This window comes from Gorilla gorilla, chromosome 7 (assembly GCF_029281585.2).
Source record: "Gorilla gorilla gorilla isolate KB3781 chromosome 7, NHGRI_mGorGor1-v2.1_pri, whole genome shotgun sequence".
Lineage (NCBI taxonomy): Eukaryota > Metazoa > Chordata > Mammalia > Primates > Hominidae > Gorilla > Gorilla gorilla.
Genome location: NC_073231.2, coordinates 28184926 through 28197151, shown reverse-complemented (window position 1 = coordinate 28197151; position 12226 = coordinate 28184926).

Sequence of the window (12226 nt, the reverse complement as noted above, 5' to 3'; positions counted from 1 at the left end):
GGCTCCTCCTTCAGACACTTATTATGCTAGGTCTTATGTCACAGCTATTTGTGTCCTTTTGTTTATCCTATGAGAGGGAAAAACCCACTGAAGCCTGGGAGTAAGACAGCACAGCACCTTTCATGGTACCCTATGGATTGAGGAATTCAACAAGTTTTTGTTTAGTCAAGGCAGTACAAGGTCACCTGTAGACATACTTGAGTCTAAATCTTGGATACATTGACCTAAAAGGAAGAAGCTGAGAAAAAAATTAATATAAATAGAGAGCTTATTTGGGCCAAGCTTGAAGACTGTAATCTGGGAACACTGATTCAAGTTGCTCTGAATGTACATTGATTAGCAGCAGTTACAAGTGAATTTTTAAAAGCAAAAGAGGGGAACAGACAGTGGGTAGATACAAATCTATTTGTCAGAAATTCTTATTGTTCTACAGAAATAACATTCATTAGCGGATTGGCTATATATCGTTAAGCTATAGGGTGTGGGTTATAGTGTCTGGTGTGGCCTTAGTGGGTTAATTTATAGCTACTTGTGGCAACAGCAAGCAATTTTGAGAGATGCTCAAGCGGGAAGTAGGATGTGATTGTTGTCTCATTTTAATGTCCCTCTGGGCCTGATAATTTAAAAGGACTGATATTCCTCAGATAAAAGTTATTTTCTCAGCTCTGACATCTAGTAATGTACGTCTTTGAGCTAGTTATGGAACCTCTGCCAGTACTATTTTCATGTTTTTTTTTTTTTTTTTTTTTTTTTTTTTGAGACAGAGTCTCGCTCTGTCGCCCAGGCTGGAGTGCAGTGGCGTGATCTCGGCTCACTGCCAGCTCCGCCTCTCAGGTTCACGCCATTCTCCTGCCTCAGCCTCCCGAGTAGCTGGGACTACAGGTGCCCACCACCACACCCGGCTAATTTTTTGTATTTTTAGTAGAGACGGGGTTTCACCGTGTTAGCCAGGATGGTCTCAATCTCCGGACTCATGATCCACCCGCCTCAGCCTCCCAAAGTGCTGGGATTACAGGCGTGAGCCACCACGCCTGGCCTGCCAGTACTATTTTTTACTCTGAGAAATGGGGTGATACTACCTCTCTCATAAGTTAGTTGTGATGATTAAATGAGAAAAAAAATGCACACAAAACACAATGAATAAAGCATAGAACACAGCAGATAAAGGCAGCTATTATTATTATTTTGGACTTGTCATCTACTCACTGTGAGCTAGCCCCAATTCTCTGCCTGCACAGGTGAGCCTAATCTTGCTCTTTAATGACTGAGAGCATTTTGACTTTCTAACACCATTGCCCAGACACAGGAACAATTGTGAACTTAAAAAATCATGTCAGCATTAGTATTTCACTGGGCACACTATGAAAGGCATAGCTCACGGTCCTGACCTAAATCCACCGCTATCATGTAATGAAGGAAAACCACTCGGTATGTACTTTCTACATGAGCCCACATGCTGGCTAGATCTTTCAAGGGCTCTGTTCGCAAGACAAGCCGTGTATTCTGCCAAGAAGGAGATCAAGAAACTGAGTCAAGGGACGGACATGTTTGTTTCTCCTTGTCCCATACTGGCTCTTTCTTGTTCCAGCAGTACAGTAAAAGCCTCGAAAATTCTGACTTTCCACCTCCTCCTACTCAAGAAGGATTTTTTTTTTCCTTTTTCCTCTCTGCACCAGAAAGTCCCTGAGCAAGCTTGAGCAAATTAACTTCCTCCTCAGGCTTTTGGGAATTGAACACAGAAAGGCTCTCCTGGTTAGTTTAGTTCCTCCAGCCCGGCTCTCTGGTTGAAAACAGCTGACTTCGTGGTGTCTGCAGCAGAACTCAGCAGTGCCGGCCATACAAGGACCTCTCCAACAATGCCTTCCTCAGTGGCTTCACTTTCTTAGCCACTCCAACCCTGTAATTTTCCAGACAACTTGAGGTTTTGAAAGCAAATGAAGCAGCGAAACTGCTTCAGCTGCTAAATTCTTCCCGGATTCATTTGGAAATGACAAAAAGCTTCCATAAACCAGTGATTTGAGTTTTGCAGACGCTTTCCTTCAGTTTTCTATATGAAGTCAGTAGCTGATCCTAATTTCCTTGGAGATCAGGATCAGCTATGCACTGAGTGGATATAAATGGACATGAAGCTCCTTTTTATTGAGCTATAACCTGATAATAATGCTTATATGGCATTTGGTACAAGGCATTTTCACATTAAACTCATTTGATCATCATTAAACTCATTTGATCATTACAACAAGCCTGACAGGTAGGGCAGGCATTATTATCCCCATTTATAGATGCGGACACTGAGACTCAAGTCTTACCCAATGCGATCACACTAGTATCAAGCAGAGTTGAAACACAATTCAAATGTTCTGATTCCAAATGCTGTGTCCTTTCTATTATAAACACCTACCCAGCAGGTCAGATGGAAATTTACATGCCTGTAGATGATGTGACAGTTTCATTTCTATGTCTTCATTTGTTTAAACATAATAACTCCTTCCATCTTCTCCACTGGCTCCAATTTTTTGATAATTACATACCTGGTGTTTTGTCCAAATTAGTTCCTTAAGAAAGATATTAAGTATGGTGTGCCTTTAATCTTAGATATCTTCAGACCCGTTAGCAAGCCTAATAACACACCAGCATATTCTTTCTTTCAAGCACAGAGAGGCAAACTATAATTCCTCTTAGGTAGGAATGGAAATAGTGCCTTGTCTTGACAGAGATATGCAAAAGTGGAAGACAGGAGACCAAGCAGCATCAAAACAGCTACCAAAAGAGAAGCAGCTGGGCGCAGTGTCTCACATCTCTACTCCCAGTGCTATGGGAGGCTGAGGCAGGAGGATTGCTTGAAGCCAGGAGTTCAAGACCAGCCTGGGAAACATAGCAAGACCTCTTCTCTACAAAAAAATAAAAAAATTAGTCAGGCAGGTTGGCACACCCCTGTGATCCTAGCTACTCAGGAGGCTGAGGTAGGAGGATCACTTGAGGCCAGGAGTTCCAGGATGCAGTGAACTATGATCCTGCCACTGAACTCCAGCCTGGGCAACAGGGCAAGACCACATCTCTAAATTTAAAAAAGAGAATCAGTGTGATTGCTGTAGGATGGAGAATCTGCCTCTCCCAGAGGAGTTAGACAGAACAATCAGATGTCCCCATAATTTTAATATGATCTGCTCTTCTGTGCCTTCGGATGTCTCCTGTGGGCCTTTTAAGGCAAGAGTACTTTGGGACCCGAACTACTCAGCTAAGTGGGTGACAACACTTTTGCCCAAAGAGGGGTGCCATTCACTGCCTCTTCCTACTTCCGCCACCCAGTCCCTGCAGAAGGATACCTAAGACCAGGTAGAGGCCACAAGACATTCAGCTGACCTGTTTCCTAGGTGCCGTGAGAAAGGACACATTAATAAGCAGATGAACCACAGCCAAAATGTGACTGAAGGTAACGCAAAGACATTTTGTCTCTTAAGTCAATTAATTAATAAACCTAGGAGGGCTTTCTTCCCATTTTAAAAGCTCATAATGGTTAAGACTATGCACAAAGACTCACAAATAATCATAATGATTTTTTTAAATAATAAGCATAGGCCGGGCACGGTGGCTGACACCTGTAATCCCAGCACTTTGGGAGGCCAAGGAAGGTGGACCACAATGTCAGGAGTTCAAGACCAGCCTGTCCAACATAGTAAAACCCTGTCTCTACTAGAAACACAAAAATTAGCCAGGTACGCTGGCATGCGCCTGTAATCCCTGCTACTCTGGAGGCTGAGGCAGGACAATCACTTGAACCTGGGAGGCAGAGGTTGCAGTGAGCTGAGACCATGCCATTGCACTCCAGCCTGGGTGACAGAGTGAGACTCCACCTCAATCAATCAATCAATCAATCAATCAATAAAATAATAAGCATAGCTCCCAATTGTGGAGCTCTTACTCTTCGCCAAAAACTCCTTCATGAACTTCATCTCTCGTCCTCACAGTAATCCTGAGAAGCGGACTGAGTGACCACCATTTTACAGATGAGGAAACTGAGGCCAGACTGGCTAAGTAACAAAGCAACATCTCTGATAAGTGGTAGAGCCACTCAGGAGATTGTCTGTCCTTCCACTCAGGCATATTCTTGGAAATGGGAATGAGAGCTGTGGCTTCTGTGATAATTTTAAGTCTGGTTGACTTATTCCTTGGCTCACAGAGTGATGCGGGCAGCGGTTTGTAAAGCAAAAGTACGGCAGATATTCTAGATGGCCAGCCCATTAATAATCCTGGGTTTTCTTTCTAGCACAAATTTCACAACCAGTCATGTTTGGGGTGGATGGAGGGAGTCTGGCTCAGTCAGGCCACTGCTTTGACTAATTTAACTTATTTTTTCTATCAAAATGATATATCCAGTAGCCCCCATAGACACAGCACAATAAATAGATTAAAAAGATACGTTTACCCCTAAGTGCCTCCCAAGGGGCTGTTGGAGGGACATTCAATCCCCTCAATAATTTTCAAGCTTCTTTGGAAACATTTTGCCCTGTGGATATGAAACCAAAGTCATAAAATTTCTGAGTGAATAGGGAAACTGAAATACAATCTACAAGTCACCATCTGGCATCTACTTAATAATGAGGCTGGGGGAAGGGAAGAGAAGTCGAATTTTTAAAATTTTTCCCAGATCATCCAACCTGAGAGAAAACTTCTTAACCTCTGGTACCTAAACCACTGGAATTGATGGCCACTCCATCTCTGCCCAACACGTAGAAAGGTGGACAGAAGACCTTTTATTCAACCTCAACTCTGGCTCTGGTTACCAAGATGTTTCAAAAACCACCAACACTTGCCTCAACTTCTATATCAATACAACAGAAAATTTCATTAGATTCTCCTCTCCCAACATGAAATTTCCTATATTTATAAGAACAACGGGGAGCCTATTAGGCTAAAATTCTCATATTCATACAGCCATTATCCTCCTGCTAATCTCTCAGGGAGGTGAGGCCAACGATTACAATTGCACCATGAGTTAGCAAGTCCATGTGGTTAGTTGCTAGAGAGCTTTGTAAGGGACAAAGCTTTTTTTGAAAGGATGTTGGAGATAGCTCAAGTGAAGAAAGACAGCAGGTAAGAACGGTGATAAAGACAACTCCAGCCATAGGAATTACCAGTTTTGAAGTGCTAAGAACCAGCCAGAATAACCTGATTAGAAAACACCAAGGTAAAAGGCAAATAAGAAAGTAACCATGGAAACTTTTGCATTACTGAACTGTCTCCTGTTTGTTTCTCCCTTTTATCAGTATTCGGAGGTTTTTCAAATGCCAAGAGAAACACTGTGTGCGTTTAGCAGATTCAGGAGCAAAGCAAGGAGATAGACAACAACATGCAGTCTGTAGCAAGCAGTTCTATTCATTTCCCAGAGCTGCCATCACAAACTACCAGACACTGGGTGGCTTAAGAGAGCAGAAATGCATTCCCTCTCAGTTCTGGAGGCCAGAAGTCTGAAATCAAGGTATCAGCATGGTTGGTTCCTTCTGGGGGCTAGGAGGGAGAATCTGTTCCCTGCCTCTCTTCTGAATTCTGGTGGTTGCTGGCCACTCCAATCTCTGCTTCCAACTTCACACGGTCTTCTCCCTCCATGTGACTCTGTGTACCCTCTCCTCTTCTTATTGGAGCCCACCCTGATTCAACATGACCTCATTTCAACTCAGCTACATCTGCAAAGATCCTATTTCCAAAGAAGGTCACATTCTGAGGCTCCAGGTGGACATGAATTTGGGGAGAACACTATGTAGCCCACTACAGCAACTGAACTTTGAAACTGTTGTCTTTGTTGAATTTCACTGGGCTGTAGCCATGTGAAGGGTCACAGAGAAAATCAGAGCAGTCTTTTGGGCTCCCACAGCATTCGGTTCATATTTTGCTGGCATTCCTCATTCACTTTATGTCTTCGGCAGTGGACAAAAGGCTTCTTAACGACAAGGGCAATTTCTTATTAGATTCTGTCTCTCATTGCTTAGCACACTGCCTGGCATGTAGTAGGCACTCAGTAAGTGTTGGCCGAATGAATGCCTTTTTACAGGAACAGAATCTCTCAGCCTGGCATTATTTCACAGATACTTCTGTGTGAACCTAAAATCAGTGAGTTCTTACTACTTTGATGGCAGGGACTACTTAGATCATCAGAGTAGTTTCCTTTTTTTCCTTCAGGGAGGAAACAGGGAACATGAATCAATCCATGGGAAACACCCCTCTTGGTGGCAGAGACCAAAAATTCACGTGACTCAATTGTGGCAATAAAAGCAGGGTCCTGCAATCTTAAAGTAAGGTCTTTGTAGCCGCTTCCTTTTTTCTTCCTGGATGTCTATTTTGGGCTTTCCACTCCATTCCAGGAACTCCACCATGGCCTGCTAAATTGTGTGAAACCTCCTTGTGTTTGGTGCTAAAGCTCTCTTCCTTTTCTTGTAGGATGTTTGGGGTGGGGAAGGTAGAGGGAGGAATCACAGATGTGTCACTGGGAGAAAAACACATCTTTTATTCATGTGGGCTGAGTATTATTACGCAGGCAAAGTTAAATTCAGGAAATACAATAACTTAATTCACACCTATTTTTTGTGCTACTAGCAAGCATGTGATTTACGCTTACTCTAATCAGAGAGGAAAAAAAACAATAAGTTCCCGCTGGCACAATCATGGCTGGAGTACGTTCTCCAGTCCTCCCACCATGGATCTCTAAGCACAACATTGAGCCTTTGCAGAACCTTGTGTAAAATCAAAAAGTGAAGGGGAAAAAAAGCAAGTTATTGGTTCGCTCCAGGCTCAAGTGCTTGGAAATCAGCCCTAGTCTCACTCTCTAGAAGGTGATCCTTCCTAATGAGGCAAGGGATGGTTCTCACACCAAGGAAGTCAGCAAAATTGGTCTGTAGTTATTCCTATCTCTGTCTTCACCGCTCATCTGACCCTTGGCTACCTCTTCTTCCTCAACTTCCTTCCACACCATCAAAATCTGTGCTCAAATCCCATGGTCAGCCTAAGCAATAAATGACCCATAACAGTTAAAGCAATGGCTCTTAGCCTTTGCTGTGCACAGAATCATCAAGGGTGCTTGGTTTTTAATGTAGATTTCTAACACCACCCTCAGATATTCTGATGCCACAGGTCTATGAACCTGGGCACTCTATGAACTTCAAAATTCCTGACAGTACAATTCATCCACTGCATGCCAAACAATGGATTTAAATTTTTGCATATGTTATTCCATTTAATGCTCACAAGAACACGGAAAGGCCAGTCCTATGAAGCAGATGTTATAGTCCAAGTCTTAGTAGATAAAGAAATTGAGGTTCGGAAGGGTTCACTGACTTGCCCAAGGCTGTAGAGTTGGGAAGTGGCAAGATCTAGTTTTATCCCAAGTCTACTAACTTGAAGTCCACAATGTATTCCATATTAGTTGCCTCTGATCACTAGCCCAAGCATAGCTTGAAGGCAATGACCTGGGTACTAAACCAGTGAAGTGCATTCGAATCAAAATTAGGCTACTGAATAACTGATGGACTAATTTCTAGTCTGTGGCTTGTGTTCCGAAATTCAATTCATTGGCACTGTTGCCTTTTATTTCCTTCCCCAGAATGTGACGATATAACCATCCGCACCTCTCTTCCTCCTCACACATATCACCCCTCCCCACACGTGGATTAACTCCATGCTCCTAATGACTAAACAAAGGCTGCCCGGTTCTAAAAAAAAAAAAAAAAAAAAAAAGGTGGCAGACAAGCCCATAAACACTCCTTTACCCATCACTCAAGGAACATTCTAGCAGAATCCTTCAAGGATAGACTTTGGATAGTCTCTCCTTCTATCACAACTGCCATTAAAGTCACTTTAGCTTCCACTTATATGAAAGAAAAGAACCAGCAGAGAGAAGAACACAGAATATGATTTTTTTTTCCCAGAACGCCACACCTTCCAGAAGTAACCCTGATCTCAAGCAATAAAAGTAGAGATAACATTTTCAAGGTCTAGGATGGGGAAACAAGCAAAAAATAGAATGTTTAATCAATGCAAACATTCTTGGAATCTGAAACATCTGGGAGAGCCGGGGTGGGTGGCATGTGGGGAGCAGGAAAAGGGGGGAGGGGGAGACCTGACATTCTTAGCCAGTGCTTATCTAAAGTAAGAGCTGAATAACCTGCTCCTAACTGCCCCCAGCAAGCCCAGGTGGTAGCTGTTAGTTTTTGTTACTAAATACAAGGCTATCTCTCACTGTGAGAAAATCCAAGACTAACTTTACCAGTTTTATATAAATTAAGGGAGGACTGTTCATGTGCTTAGGGCTGCCTGAGCCTGTAATATAAGCCACAACTGTCCTCGTAGGTTTAAAATGAGATTTTTGGGCAGGTTTGTTTGTATCTTTGTTGTTTTGTTTTGCATTTCCCCTTAGAAAAACAACTATTATACAAAATAAGGCCCCTCTGCACACTGGAAGTTTAATCCAGAGATAAAGGTTTCCCTGCAAGCTAACAGCAGTCTTGTAGGAATATCAGGGCTAAGTGAACAGACATCTACAACCTGATATATTAGTTATTCCCTCCTTCCCTGTTTTACATCACTCATCCCAAGAACAGTCTTGATGGTGAAGTCTCGATGAAGTGCAGAAGCCAACTCATATGAATTGAGTGAGGAGGATTCTTTTATGGCCCATATTCCTAAACCTGCCATCTAACATAGATCTGGTCTCAGGCCATCAAGATAGAAAGTAGCCGCAACCCAAGCCCGCAGGAGAGCTGTGCTTGTCCCCATGTGTGCTGCAGCAGACTTGGCCTTCTCCACACTGTGGAGGACTGCCTTGCTCTCTGCCTTCTCACTGGACCCCAGCACAGAGTAAGTGAAAAAGAAAAATCACTGGAAGAGTAGGTGGTAAATATATGGATGGGGAATAATTATTATCACTTTCTATCCTTTCCTCTGTCTTCCTCATGCATTACCTCATTGATCTTCACCTCGATCCTAGGAAGTAGGTGTGCATGATCATCTCTGTTCCATGAAGAAAGTTCAGAGAATGCAAGTACCTTGTCCAAGGTCACATGCATAGAACTGAGGTTCAAGTCCTGAAATACTTGTCACATTGCTACGGTCACACCATGCTGTGTTTCTTCCATCACACGTTCTCCTTGACCTTTGCACACAAAGCCATGACCCAGAGTTCTTATTTTTGATACTCCCATCTGCAAGCCGTCAAGTCTTCACATGAAAAAGGTCATTTTTGCAATAAAGCAGGAGCAGGCCAGGCATGGTGGCTCATGCCTGTAATCCCAGCACGGTGGGAGACCGAGGCAGGTGGATCACCTGAGGTCAGGAGTTCAAGACTAGCCAGGCCAACATGGTAAAACCCTGCTCTACTAAAAATACAAAAAAAAATTAGCTGGGCATGGTGGCACGTGCCTGTAATCTCAGCTACTCAGGAAGCTGAGGCACAAGAATCACTTGAACCTAGGAGGCAGACACTGCAGTGAGCTGAGATCGCACCTCTGCACTCTAGCCTGGGTAAGAGAGCAAGACTATCTCAAAAAACAAAACACAACAACAACAAAAATTAAATTAAAATAAGAAGGAGCAGCAATAACATAGGAGTTGCCATGTCTTGCTCACATCTTTGCAATTAGCAGAATATCCCATACCAAGGATAATAAATATTCAATGAATGAATAATAACATAGCTAGTGAGGTGGATACCATTAATATCACAACTTGGAGATGAAGATAGAAGCACAGCGAGGTCAGGGCCATTGCTTACCCCGTGTTTTGTCACTGCCTTGTGGAGAGACAGGTGGGTCTATGTCTTTACCCTGAGGATCCTCATAGCCTCTGTTCAGAAAGAGCCCTGCCCCTCTGATCACTGCTGCCCACTCAGTGGCTCTGTAGCTGCCCCAAATTTTCAGCAGCCAGCAGATCATGGTGTCACTCTTATGTCCTTTTTACTGCATTTACATAAAAAGAAGAGGCTGAGAAATGGAGGAACTTTGGGGGGGAAAAAGGTAAGTGCTTTTCTTTCACTACTGTCATTTTTATTGTTATGGACTATGGCCACAGAATGAGCTGGGAAGCAAATCTGTGTAAAATAAATCTTGTTTCCTTATTGTTTCCATTTTTAAATGTGTTATCACTATAAAAGCTCAAACTAGGCTAAAATGACAATTTGGGATATGAAAGGAGTTGGTATTTTGCCACTTCTATAGCATGTTAAGTGTGTATTACAGCAGTTGAGCTGCAGTGCCTAAAACTATAGCATTGGAGATTTGTGGAAATTTAATTCCTGTAGTTACTCTTTCCTTTATAGAGCTCCTAGCAACGCATAACTCTTTCCTGACTCCAGACATTTACAGTTCAGCCACTTTCCCAGATTCCAGGATTAGTTCCCAGAGTGGGAGACTCCTGACTCTATGCTCCAAATTCCCAGAATTTTGTTTCCTTTTTCCTTTTGTCTAGATATTTATACTGTTTGGTAGAGCTTCTATGACGACCATAGATTCACATTATGCTTAAGCTTTAAGGTTATGCAAAATGAAAAATTTACTACTTCAGCAATGAAGTCTGACACTTACATGGAATGAAGGCTAGGGTTATTCTTATTTTATTTATTTTTATTTATTTTTATTAAGATTCTCTATGTGATTAAAGACATCACTCTGTGCTTAAAGGTGACAGAATATCTACACTATTTTTCTCACACAGAAGGCTTAATTAAGGTACTACCAAAGCCTAATATGTAATTCCCAAGAAATTAACTCACATGCAAATGTACAAATAAGCAGACCCCAATGCATCGCTAAATCCCCCCAGAGCACAGAATCATTTTATTTAGTACTATTAAAGGCTGAAGTATCTATTAATACCATGACCACTAGATGGCTCAAGACCTATCTCCCTTAAATAGCAAGTAGACAACTAAGATTAAAAAGGAGCAATAACGATGTCACCCTTCCCTAATTCTGAATAACTGTTTTGACTTTAACTATTGAAGTAGTACGCTAGGCATTTTATATATATTATCTCATTAAAATATTCCAGAAACTCTATAGGGTCAGCTTTAATTATTCTGATCCAAAGGTTACCTCTGTTCATATTTTAAAATATAGAAATAGTGTGTTTGGCTTTGGTATATGGCATTGAATTTTCCAGCAGGATATACAAGTAGAAATATCCCATCAGAAATATGGTCCTAAATATTGATATATACAACAACAGGATAAATCTCTCAGACATTGCATTGAGTGAAAGAAGCCAAACTACTTGCCCCCATCCTAGCCCACAACAAAATACAAGCTTCACATCCTATGTATGTGAAGTTCAAGGACAAGCAAAATTGATCTATGATCCAAAAGTTTCAAAAATGGTGTCCGAGGCGGGTGGATCGCTTGAGCTTAGGACTTCGAGACCAACCTGGACAACATGACAAAACTCTGCCTCTACAAAAATACAAAAATTAGCCAGGCATGGAGGCACGCACCTGTAGTTCTAGCTACTTGGGGGGCTGAGGTGGGAGGATGGCTTGAATCTGAGAGGTTGAGGGTGCAGTGAGCTGAGATCGCACCACTGCACTCCAGCCTGGGTGACAGAGAGAAAAATAAAAATAAAAAGATCTCAAAACTTGTTACCTCTGGGCGATGGCAGCAACTGAGAAGGGGCATGAGTTGACTTTCTAGGGAGCTAGATGCCTTCTGTATGTTGAACTGGGTAGAGGATACACACGAGTGCACATATGTGGAAACATATTATGATATACACTTAAGATTAGAGCCTGCTATATACTGAATGTTTGCGTCTACCCCAAAATTCATGCCTTAAAATTCCAATTCCCAATATGATGGTATTTAAAGATGGGACCTTTGGAGATAATTAGGTCATGAGAGTGGAGCCCTCAGGATGGGATCGGTACACTTCCAGGAAGAGACGGAAGAGAGCTTGTTTCCTCTTTGTCCCACTCCGCCATGTGAGGATACACAAGAAGATGGTTATCTGAAAACCAGGAAGAGTCCTCACCAAGAACTGAATCAGCCAGCACCTTGATATTGGACTTCCCAGACTCCAGAACTATGAGAAATAAATTTCTGTTGTTTAAACAACCCAGTCTATGGCATTTTGTCAAAGCAGCCAAAACCAATCAACTTGATACACTTCACTGTAGGTAAATGTTATGTTCTACCATAAAAGGCACATATCACATGTTTTTGCTGATATGTGGGAGCTAAAAGTGTTTATT